This window comes from Nycticebus coucang, chromosome 7, assembly GCF_027406575.1.
Source record: "Nycticebus coucang isolate mNycCou1 chromosome 7, mNycCou1.pri, whole genome shotgun sequence".
NCBI lineage: Eukaryota > Metazoa > Chordata > Mammalia > Primates > Lorisidae > Nycticebus > Nycticebus coucang.
This window is the reverse complement of record NC_069786.1, coordinates 12,970,292-12,983,283: the sequence shown is the minus strand read 5'-3', so window position 1 is coordinate 12,983,283 and position 12,992 is coordinate 12,970,292.

The window sequence follows — 12,992 nt, the reverse complement described above, 5'->3', positions numbered from 1 at the left end:
CCACAACACTGGCTATTTTTTAGAGATGGGGTCTTGGCCTTGCTTGGGCTGGTCTCGAAACTGTGAGCTCAGACAGTCCACCCACCTTGGCCTCCCAGTGTGGTAGGATTACAGGCGTGAGCCACCGTGCCTGGCCCTTGCTTGGTTCTTTTAAGCTAGTATTCTCTGATCTGTTATATATTTTGTCTTATCCCTAGTTCCTTATATGTGTCTTTCTATTTGAAGGGCTATCTTATGACTGTAGATAGTTCCTTGAAAGGCTGTAGCCTTAATGATTCTTGCCTGTGCCAGTTAATGCAATGGAAAGTTTCACCTGCCTTGTTCTGCAGCATCTTCGGCTCTTGAAAACTTTAAGCAACAGATGTGAGTGCCATAGCTATTCCATCCCTTCCTAGAGGCTGAGTTTAAATTGGCCCCTGTCTCTCAAAGCTCTCTCAATTTTATTTCCTAGTCTTTAGGATTTCAAAGATATCTCTGCTTTTCCAATATTGTGGAGCTGAATTTCCCAGATCGCTCTGTTCTCTTTCGTTTCTGCTTGACACCTAACCAATTCCTTCCCGAGCGTCTCTGTTATAATAGCCTCTCCAGTGCACCTTGTAAATATTTATTTCCCCTGGGGTATTTATTAGCTCCTGTATGGATTATTAAAAATGTCTCTTAACTTCTTTCCTAAAAACCCTAGTTCTTTCTGCTCTGACGCCGCTTCCATTTTCCTGCCAGGTTGAGATCCTGAAAGCACAATTCTGCTCCCATTTATTTATTGTTTTAATATCTTAATACATAACAAGAAGAGTATTTACATGTGGAGTATCAATTTTGTGTCAGACGTGTTTTCATGTGTCAAATCATGTCATCTTCCCACCAATGTGATAAATAATCAGACATGAGGTTATGCAACTTTTTCCTCCTTGGTGTCCTTAAGAAGTCAACTGCAATTTAACATATCTTCTAAATATATTTAGAATGTCAACTTGTAAGCTTTTTTTGGGGGGGGGATATGCTGCCCCCCCTCTATTTTTTCCTTAATAAAAATCTGCAAAGGATAAGTGTGGGTAAAATGAGTGTAACTCCTTCAAGTGCAAAAGTTACAAGGACATCACACCTCAAACTACAACTTGATGACCACATTATCAAATGACTAAGAGCCATCAACGTGCTAGTATAAAGGAATTAGCCATACCTTTTCGGGGGGAGTGTTTTATTTTGTTTTAAATGCAGAATTTTTTTCTAACTCTTTTTCTCATTTCTTAATTCACATTGTGTGTGTTTTTTTTTAAAACAAGCAATGCTCTTATTTGGAATATTCAATTCATACTCTTTCTTTCCAGGTTTCTTCACACTTCCAGAAAAACATTGTTTAAAACTGAAATTAAATGTTTTAGATCTTAATGTACTTTAGCTTGTATTCAGAATTTTAATCTTTCACCAGTTATCCTTCTTAAAAAAAAGTCCCAATGTAAATAATCTTTGCTTAAATATAGTAGACACATGAAGAGTTTATAAAAGGAACAAATAAAATAAAATGAACTATGATTTTCCTAGTAATCACCTCGTGTTGGTCCTGTTTACCATTCAACATTTTTTTGCAATTGGTGAAAATTGGCCATTTTTGGTTTGTTTAAATTTTATTTTTCTGGTTATAAAATTATATGTAATAATCACAGATAATGTAGAAAATAACATCACTAAAAGAAAAACACTTTCAGATTGCATGTTTTTATATTTTACAGAGTTGTTCACATAGTCTATATATATGATTTTTTTGCATTCTGATTTTCTTCTTAACAATGCAAAAAGGTATTTATAATATCTTTGTAAATATTTTTGTTGACTATCATAGTATAATGTCATATTTTAATTCAGTTAATCAATCTGTTATAGTTTAACATTTATTTGGTTTAAAATTCTTCCGTTGTAAATGTAAGTCTCTCATAGACATATTTCTGGTGTATTTTCCTTAGAATTGATTCTTGGAATTGGTATGGCTGGGTTCAAGTTACCCAATTCTTGCAACAGTCCAGATACATGTTGCCAGACCGAGTTCAAAAATGTTGAAGATTTAAACAGTGAATGACTGGTCATGATCTCACTAGAGCAAATGATGAGATTGATTATGTCAAATAACTTCTTTTGATAACTAGTTTATTTTAGGAATCTATTGCATTTTTGGCCCTTATTAACTGTTGTTATTTTCTTAAAGTACTTACGGGTACATTATCCCATTTAGGATGTCTTGCCAAAATGTAAAGAAGTAAAACAACACCTTCTTACAGGTGGGGCATTTGAGGCCAATGACAGGCAGGTACAAGCTTAAGGTCACTGGGTGGAGTTGCTGAGACTCCTGTAAGCTTAAGGCTGGTGCTTCCCTCCCGTCTTCTCTGCCTTGTCTTCATGACAAGTCCCCGAGACCACCTGTGTGCACAGGCCCAAGACCTCCAGTTAGCTACCATGATTTTCTATCAAACAACACCCATTACAATGGGTCCTACTGAGCCCTTAAGGATTATGTCTAGAGCAATACTGATATCAAATGCTGCTAAGAGCCAATATAGCCTTTTAAATTAATTAGCCCCTTCTACTACGTTGTGATGGGAGAAAACTGAGGAAGGGGTATGCCCTGTATCTATGGTCACGCAGTGGAGGGCTGCACGTTGATGGCTCTTGGTCAATTTAGAATGTGCATGAAGGAGGCATCACAAACCCACCTGTGTGCCCAGCACCTGGGGAAAAGCCCATTGCATCGGCTTCCTCAGTTTTCTTCTCTCAGAAGCCGTCTTCCTGGGCCGCCCACTGTTATTGTGAGGTTCTTCACCAGAAGCAGGAGATGAACTCTCACTTTTGCCTCTGAGCTCTCATTAAGTTTCATCTTATGAGAACCTTTTATGAGGCGGTGGACTGATTTCATAGCGTTAACCAGTGGCAATTAGAATGTCAACATTTTAATCCATTTAGTCACAATCACTGGCTTTCTTTGGCTCTCTAATCTCCATTGACACATTTTTAAGTTTTCTTTTAGAGATGGGTTTAAAGATGCTAAAGAAAATTTTCTCAAAGAAAAATTCCATACTATGTTCATTTGAACATGTTTATTTAAGTATTTATTACATTTTATTATTCATAAATATACATACATAATACACATATTTTTACTAAGTTTTGAATCCACTTGTATTCTAATTTTTCCTTAGCATGCCATACATTTTTTAAGCCTACATTCTCTTCATAATTATGATTGGTAATACTTGTATAAGATTTCATTGTATGTATTTATGAAATTTGTTTGCTACCCTGTGATATTGAATGAACAGGCTATGCCTAATTTTCCACTCTTAATAAACAAAGCTACAATGAATATTCCTGTGTACCTCTGAGGTTCCATATTTAGGAAAACGTCCTTATGATAAGCTCTATATTTAGAAGAATTTCCTTATGATCACTTATGATCATTTTGGCAATTCTTTCAATTCAATTATGTACACAGTAATTACCTTCCAAGAGAAGCATATTATCTATTTAATTGTCAAATAATAAGTGCCTATATTTTTGGAAAAAGCATTGTACCCCTCAACTGTATATAATTATTATTCTTATAGAGATATTTAAAGTTATGGATTATAATTATTCCACTTTATTATAGCTTTTAAAGTTATGAGCTTATGAGAATAAAAAGGAAAGCCAATTTAGACATGTACTAATGGACCACAATCCTCTGTGCTGGATCTGGTTTGGGGGGATAGGACAATACATGATTCCTCACATCTGTACCTTCTTAAGACAAGAAGAGATGACATTTGCTGTCGTTTTTCCAGGTCTAAATGGCAATGTGGGAAAGGATCAGATCACCCTGGAGCTTCAGCCATGTCAGAGCCACACAGGTATCCCTGGCTCTCTCCTTTTCCTGCTTTGATCACCCCAATCCCCCAGACTGGGAATGACTCAGAAGAAAAAGCCAAATGATGCTTGTCCCTAACTGCTCACATTTTAAGCACAGCTGGACTGGGGGATGCCTGATAAGGGTGTGAAAGCCTTTATAAAACAGATACTCTCTGTATGAAGATTCTAGAATGCAAAGCAAACCTCAGATCTTGGCAATTTGATTACAACAACATGCACAGTCCCTATGTCCTTCAGGTTTTGAAGGTGACATTTCTATGGATGTGGTGTCCACTCAGTGTAATTCTTTAACATTTTACATTCCATCTATTTAGAATTATTCACATATGGTGACTATTTAGGGTCTTTAATGACAATAAGTGCTTGATTAGTCCTCATGTAAAAGAACTTGTCCTATGCTAATTCGGGCCAAAAGAGAGAAAGAGAGAGAGAGAGAGCTTTATCTAATTGTAAACAAAGTAAAAAGATCCATAGATTGATCTTTAGAAGTTAATAACTCTTCAAAGAATTGACTTGATTACTTGCAAAATCGCTCATATTCGGACAATATCTCTACTTGTGCTGCTTTAGAAATTTACAAAGTTAGGGAAAGCATGGTTAGAATTGGTTTGCATTCTCTGCCCTACCCAAGCTAATCAAATACTGGACTCTGCTCCTTTCTAGGTTAACACTATGCTTAAGTGTATTTATCTGAAAGTGAGGAAATAAAAAATATGATTGCAAATAATTAGAAGTTAGCATTTAAAATATTGTTATATCCTAATACTCTAATACTAACATCTGTAGTCCTTTCTAAGCCTACCTATAAAAATGCTTCTACTATAACATTTTATCTTCTGCACTTTATGTTCCCTTCTGATTGATCTAAAATATAAACAACATTAACACATTAACTAGCCATTTTTTTCATTGTTTCTTTTTTCATTGTTTCTGTGTAGGCGTCCTGTGTAGGTTCATTCTAATTTACTGGAAGGGGCCAATTTTCCCCCATCAAATGACACATAAGCTCACAACTTTGGTGTGTGTTTGCCTTACCCTGGGATTCCCTTCTTTGCTTCCATGCCAGATGAACTCCTATTCATTCTCTCTGGATTTGCCAAATCTTTTTTTTGTAGAGACACAGTCTCATTTTATGGCCCTCGGTAGAGTGCCGTGGCCTCACACAGCTCACAGCAACCTCCAACTCCTGGCCTTAAGCGATTCTCTTGCCTCAGCCTCCCGAGTAGCTGGGACTACAGGCGCCCGCCACAACGCCCGGCTATTTTTTGGTTGCAGTTTGGCCGGGGCCGGGTTTGAACCCGCCACCCTCAGTATATGGGGCCCGCGCCTTACCGACTGAGCCACAGGCGCAGCCCTGATTTGCCAAATCTTAGTCTTGCTGACTTTCAACAAGACAGAATATGTTTCTTCTTGCTTTAGCTTCCTGGAGTTTTTGTTTGTTTAGTATATATTTGTTTTTGTGCTCGCCTCACTACCTACATGTGTAAACAACTTAAGGACAAGAAGCTTGTCTTATTCATTATATAGCCTGTGCACATATAAAAGCCCCTGGTATTTAACTCTTGCCCCTCACAGACTAAACCCCAGGGCAAAATGTTTAGCACCACATCTGACAGAGCCCTCAGGGCTCTCTGTAATTCTTTATGAGCATCAACTATATCTACAGAAATGCCCAAAGAGAAAATAAGTCTAATACCTTTATCAATGTTCCCACTATCTATTACTGTTCAGAATAAACCCACATGAACAAAACAGGGTGTAATTACCTGCCGTGATTGCAAGTGTTCCTAATGGTAACCAACTAACCAACATTACTAAATCAGTCCAAGTGGGGAAATGTGATTTTTTATGCAGTAAAACAAAGTTACCAGAACCTTTTACTTCCTCTCGGTTAGAGCACATCATTAAGCGATGTCATCATCTTCCCTTGTTTGCCTCTAACCCATTTGGTCTGGGCTTGCTTTATTTCCTATTGAGGAGCAGAACGAATGTCAGTATGGAGTTACGGAAATAGTTCAAAAATGGCTAGTTGAAATAATTAAAACCCCCCTATGAAAAGTTTGATCGAGATTAAATTGGATATATACTTTATTTATATACACTCTTTCCTCCAAGTCTAATTGAATTCCATCTATTTCCATAAATCTGAAATCACACACTGGTAATTCCTAAACTCGTGCTGAATCTAATTTTTGATTTTCACCCAGTGAAAAACTGATAGAAAACAGACAAGACATGGATTCTGAAATCCATTAATCAGATGTTCCAAACAAGCAAGAAAAAGATAGAAATACCACTTATATAGAATTCCAAGAGTGGCACAAAACCATTCCTAAGAAAGCAGTTGAAGATCCTCTATCCTCACTACTTCTATGAACAAATGCTTTCTGAAATTACGAAGGTGAGATGAGTTCTTCCTGAACTAAAGATAATAACAGATATGCCTAGTACGAGACGTAAAAAAGGTGAGGATAAAGTTAGCAAATCCTGGATATGGAATTTGGGGGGAAATATCTGTCTAGCAAGTATAGCATCAAACTTCTGAATTTCAACACCTACCGTTCTGATCTCCCTCAATCTCTAATCATTTTGACAAAAAATCAGAGTGACGTTTTGCTTTTTTTCCCTCAAATTTCTCTTTAAATATTTTTCCATCTGTCATTTTTCCCTTATAAAATTTTAAGACAGGTTTTATTGTGACTGTTCTTTTCAGCTGTATTAAAAACAAATTCTCTTTGGGGGTGAGATGTTGTCATTTAGATTCTGGAACTCACTATTAATTCCTCAGAAAATAAGCTTTGTCCACCAGAAATATTGCTGGGCAAACATCAACCATGTAGAAAATTTGCATAAGCCACTTTCTAAATGTCTTATTTCCCAAGAGAATATGACCATTTTTGACACATGCAATGACTATGATCTTGCTATACCAATGAAGTTTTGCTATAGGAGAGTAAATAAATAGTCCCGATCAAGACAAGCTGGGAGCTGAGTGTACCATTTAATGACACCACAACCTATAAATAACAGTAACCATTTAATGAACACTTCAGTCACTAAGTACTGTGTTTTATTTACTTCACCTCTGATTTTCACAAACCATTGTGACTAGTGTCATCCTATTTTACAGTTAACAATATTTTAAATAATTTGCCTTCTAGATCATACACCTAAAGTAAGGTAATAATAAGTGCCCAGTCGCAAATCCATAAGCTGTTATTGCTTTGAGTAAAGTGTTAGAAACACATAAAGTGAAATCACGTGTTGAATGAAAGATAACACATCATCTAATTGCAACTACCAAAGGATCTATGAAAATTAGTTTATCTGATCAGACACGACTTGACTGATTTTTGGAGCCATACAATATGAAACCACTGGCCACTCTACTCCTGAAAAACAAAAATAAAACCTTCAAAACTGTTTGCGTTAAGCTATAACCCAGTTATAACCTAAGAATATGAGGAAGGGGGAGAGGGAGATTGGAAGATGGGTGGAGGGAGGGTGATTGGTGGGATCACACCTACCATGCATCTTACAACGGTACATGTGAAACTTACTAAATGTAGAATATAAATGTCTTAACACAATAGCTAAGAAAATGCCAGGAAGGCTATATTAACCAGTATGATGAAAATATGTCAATTGGTATATAGAACCAGTGTATGGTGCCCATGATTGCACTAATGTACACGGCTATGATTTAATAATAATAAAAAAATGATAATACTATAGGAAAGAAAAATATGTAGTATTATCAAAAAATATGTAAATATCAAGCTCTTCACAGTCATATACAGTCTGACTCTCAGCTAAATCACTTGTCCACATGGAGGCTGCTAGTAATTCTGGTTGTCTTCTTTCTAGGGATTCTGTGCCCTTCCACACAAACACAACCCTCCTCTCTCAGTTTAGCATGTACACTGCTTTCCTTAGGGCCCTTTTCTGACCTCAAGATACCTCCTGGGGGGGAAGAGTGACTTGGGAGGTGTAACTCACCTTTGGTGTGAGTTCCTAATGCCTTGGAGTTGCTCCCCTTCCTATGCAGTGCACTTGTAATTAGTTGTCTAACAGGGACAAAATACACAAAATCTTGAGTATTCACAAGTATTCACATTGTTCTCCTCCTCTGCTTGTCTCCTTTTGGACTATCCTTATGTCGATCAAATGTTCCTTAGAAAACTAGGGAAACGGTTGGGTTTAGTGGCAGTAGAGAGAGTGAGAAAAGAGGGAAAGAGTGAATGAAAGAAGGAGAGGCAGGGAAGGAGAGAGAGAATATTATTATGTAAATGGAAAATGTTTCAAAAATGCTAAACATAAAATTCGTAAAGGAGTTATTTATACTATGTTTTCAACAGGCTATCCAAAAAATAAATATACAGTCAAATGGTCTATATCACTAACCCTGAAATTTTTTTCTGAAATTGCATGGTTTCAAATGATTAAAAAATTCTAAATTTTCCATTGCAAGAGGCAGATGGAATCTTTATTTTTTATAACAATAAAGATAACTAGGATAACAATCAATATTAGATTACAAACTTATTATCCTAGATCTTAGTGTGACTTCTTAATAGACATACTATCAGAAATATTAGCAAAAATATAAAAGAAGTCATCAACAGGTTTGTTTTTCTATTTTGGTACTTTCTCCTGAACCCTCTCTTCACCTTCCCTTAACTAAACAATAATTCATTCACTTACAAAACTTCCCACACTGCTACTTCAAATCTGCATTTTTTTCCTGGGACTAGTCAACACACCCCCTGCTGGCTCTAGACTAGTATTCTCTCTACTTTATTAAAAATGCCAGTAAGAAGCAAATGATACAAATTTTTACTGTGTTTTCTACGCTGATTTAAATGAAAAAGGGATAAAAACACATAAACACTAGAAATTAGGTTATAAAATGAAATAATAGTTTGTTCTTCTTCCAAATACACCTTCCTGAAAATACACCTTCAGAAAATTTTATAACTTCATAGAAGAATTTTCATAGTCATGGCTATCATACATCTTTTGTTCGGATGTCAGCGTGACTTACTTAAAGATCAGATGTACACCTGTAACAGCAGAGATACCTGCTGTTCTTCATTAATTTTCCTTAACAAACTAGGGAATAGCATATTGGCTGTGATTATAGCTATGCCCTGAAAGACAGAAGCAGGACACCAGTGACCCTAGATACACACACACATATTTTAATGGAGGTCAAATTGTCAGCTATATTTGAGCTCAAATGAGTATATTAAATACACACACACACACACATACATGATGTAGTCAGTTTATTTCACTCCAGTGAATTTTTGGCACTGAAAAATGGCATGATAACTGAAGAGTCTGACGTTAGAAAGCACAGGTTGAATCCTTGTACTTCTAGTTAATAGCTTTGGGCTTTGGACAATGTTACTTAAATTTTAGAAGCCTCAATGTCCTTATATGCCAATAATACTGACTTTAGAATTTTGCCATGAATTCTAAAAGAGAAAGCAAAATCAAAATGCCTACTGCAGGTTGATATTTAATAAACATAGTTTTATTTTCCTCTAGAGAACCTACCTGTTTTGCAATCAAGGAAATAGATGAAACAGGCTGTTGATTCACGAAACCAGTGATATCTGCCACTTTGATGAACTTGAAATATATAGTTTTAAGTTGCTTCTCTCCTAAAATAACATTTTACTTACATTTGCACATGTCAACTTCCCACCCAGGAATTGTGGGGAGTATGAGGACATTGAAGACCAGGTTAGAGACCACATCTAGTTAACCAAAAGCAAATGATGCAAGGCTGGGCTTGTTGTTTAATAAGGGTTGTTCGATAAATTAACATTGGTTGGTTGAATTACTGTGATGATTCTAAATAATAATTATGCATATTTCCCCTAGAATGAGTAATAGTTATAGATCTTGGCCTTTATTTTCATTCTTGAAATAATTTGATAAGTAAAATGCACCAGAAATCCAGTGGTTATGGACTAAATAGCTTTCCTTACATAGCATTTTTAACTTACGTCTACATAAACAAAGTATTGTTAAATGCATAATTCTGTTGCATATGCACAAATACCAAAGCCACATATTATCATAATTCACAATTTACAAGGATGGAAATGTATTCTCAAAGAGACCAAGTTATACACTCCAGGTCTCATACTAGTAAGCTGCAAAGCCAAGAAAAATACTTAGAATTTCTGATTCTAAGCTCAGAATTCATCACATTAAACTATTCCAAACAGGTTTCTCCTGAAACATATTATGCACATATATAACAAATGACTTCTTTGTGAATATAGGCAGGAGTTTCTTTAAAGAGAGACAGAAGTAAGTGAGAAGAAAGATGCTTTTGGACATATGTTTTTGAATGTAGCACAGGTTTGTATAATTGTAATTATAGAGATACTGCAAGTGATGAACTAACTGTCTCCCAAAATTAATCTAAATAGTTGAGAAATATATGGCTAGGAGAATTAACTGCAAGGATATTATCCCAAATTGAATTTCCCTTGGTTTTCCATATCGTTGATATCTTGACTCCAAGGTAAATCGGGATAGATGCCCTCAGAGGAGCCTTTGCATTCTGGTGCAAGAAGACGTTAAGGGGATAAGCATTCCCTTTCATATATAACATTATCAGATATCAAACACTGCTTGAAAATTTACATTGTATGCTAAAGACTCAAAGTTAAATGCTCATCAACAAATTACTCTTGAGAAATTACTCAGTGTTAGAGAAACAGACATATGAACAGGAACATTACACCATCATCAAGAGAGATCTCAGGGAGAGTTGACAGGTGAGTTTGGATTTGAAAATTTGCAGGGGAAAGGAAAACTTCAAGGAAGGAGGAAAGAGCAGTCTGTGCAAACCATGTGGCATTGGAACAGCCGGGAAGCGTGTATGCCAGGCAGAGGTATTCAAAGAGCTCTTCTGCTGGCAGGAGGTGATGAGCAAAGATGACTATTTTGATGTGAAGGACAAGTATTGTGGTGACAAGACTGAGTCTGAGTGAGAAATACAAGAGACAAGTAGTGGGGAGAGGCTCTAGGAAGTTTTTCTCAACATGTGGCTGAAGTTCATGGGTCTTGATCTTAACATCCACTCTTCTGCAAAAGTAGAATTCTTCATGACCCTAAGACTTGACTTCCTTGTTAAGGCAAATCCACCTGACTTGACCTCATCTGGATTATAAGCTTCATAGCCCAGAGTGACTCAAATCCTGTCTCCCAAAGAGACAAGAACTGATTCATGATGCAATGACAAGTTTTCTTTCCCAAAGGAAAACATTTTTGTCAATTTAAAAACTCCTTTAACACTTATAATTTAAGACATTTGGCATATGATCACATGCTAATTTGTATCGTTTGTTAACTTAACTTTTTAATGTGTTTACATCTCATTTTCCTTAATCATTTCCAGCTCTGTAAGAGCAGAGATTTTTTTTTCTACTTTCCATACCCTGTAGCATTTTGTAGGCCACATATTATAAATAAGGAAAAAGGAATAGAGAAAAAGCAAATGAAAACATAAAGAGATTGAGAAAGGATAAAAGGAAAAATAGTTAACTTTCTGCCACGTCAATTATTTTGAAAAACTTTACTTTGAAGATATGAGTTGCGACAGAAATTAGCTTTCGAACATAACAAGCAATAATGTGTGAAGTAAAAAATAATATAAAAGTGATGGTATTCAAAATGAAATTTCTTAGTATGATTTTTTTCCCCCATTGGTTGCCTATGTAGATTTTTTTTTTTTCTTTTTGCGGTTTTTGGCCGGGGCTGGGTTTGAACCCACCACCTCCGGCATATGGGGCCGGCACCCTATCCTTTTGAGCCACAGGTGCTGCCCACCTATGTGGATTTTTTTCCCAACACATCTCAGGCACTCACTTATAATGACTTTACCTATAAACCTTGTAAGGATAGAAGAAATAGGGTAAAAGGGTTTTTTTTGTTTGTTTGTTTGTTTTGGTCGAGGCGGTTTGAACCCACCACCTCCAGTATATGGGGCCAACGTTGTACTCCTTAAGCCACAGGTGCCACCCGGATGAAAGGTTTTCATTTGCATCAGTGCCTTCTGAGTTGGGGACAATAATTCTGTGTAATATTTCACTCGTCAATGTCTCTCCCCTTCTTTCCAGACCATAATTCTATGGGACATTTAACATGTCAATGTCTTCAATAAAACAGAGATGACCAAACATGCTTCTATGTGCCTCACAGGAGAATTACAAAATCAATGACATGAACCACTTGTTGAATATTAAAATGCTATGATTCCATTTGATGAGTGATTTTTCTCCATTCTGTTCCATTAAGAGGAAAGTGGAAGTCCTCATGGGAAAATCAAAGAGATGAGAAACAAAATCCTATCTATTTCATTCTTTTTAGAAGATTTCAGACATATGTTTGGCATGAGAGGACGTAAAAATTAATCCTTTTTAAAAATATAGACATTTCAGCATTTCAATTTTCCCCATTCCCAATTAGTTTTTAACCTGCTCTGTCCAGGCAGAAATTATAAGTGGCTTCAAAAAGAAAATACTCTGCAAATATGAGTTATTCTTCTATATGGAACAACATGGGGCACAAGAGATTATTCAGCTTCTAGTCCACCACTTTAAAAGTGAATTTGTCAGACTAAAAGCTTTACAAGATCATTTTAATAGGTAAATATACATCCAGCTGGAAAGTTTTAATAGTGATTAATATTCTACTGCTAATAAAAACTTGCTGGCAAAATGCCCCCAGAAGATGGCATTGTTTACACTATTGTCTGAATGGAACAGCTGTTTACCCCTCACTACATTCAGAGCTGCGGTGTTCTTAGTAAAATGTTAACAAATCTTAGACAAATATCTCCCATTTAAGGCTCAAAGTTGCTCTGAGAACAGGTGTGCTTGAGGAAGAAAAAAGGCTACCACTGTAAATAGGACTTTAAATTAGGTCTGATTTATACTATACACTGGGTCTGCATATGGACATCTAAACACATGGTTTCAATATTTACTAATAACTTGAATATCATTCATAGTTTGGGGGCTTCATTCCATAGCGAATGTTCCTGATTTCCTTTTAATAAATATGTCCAGCAC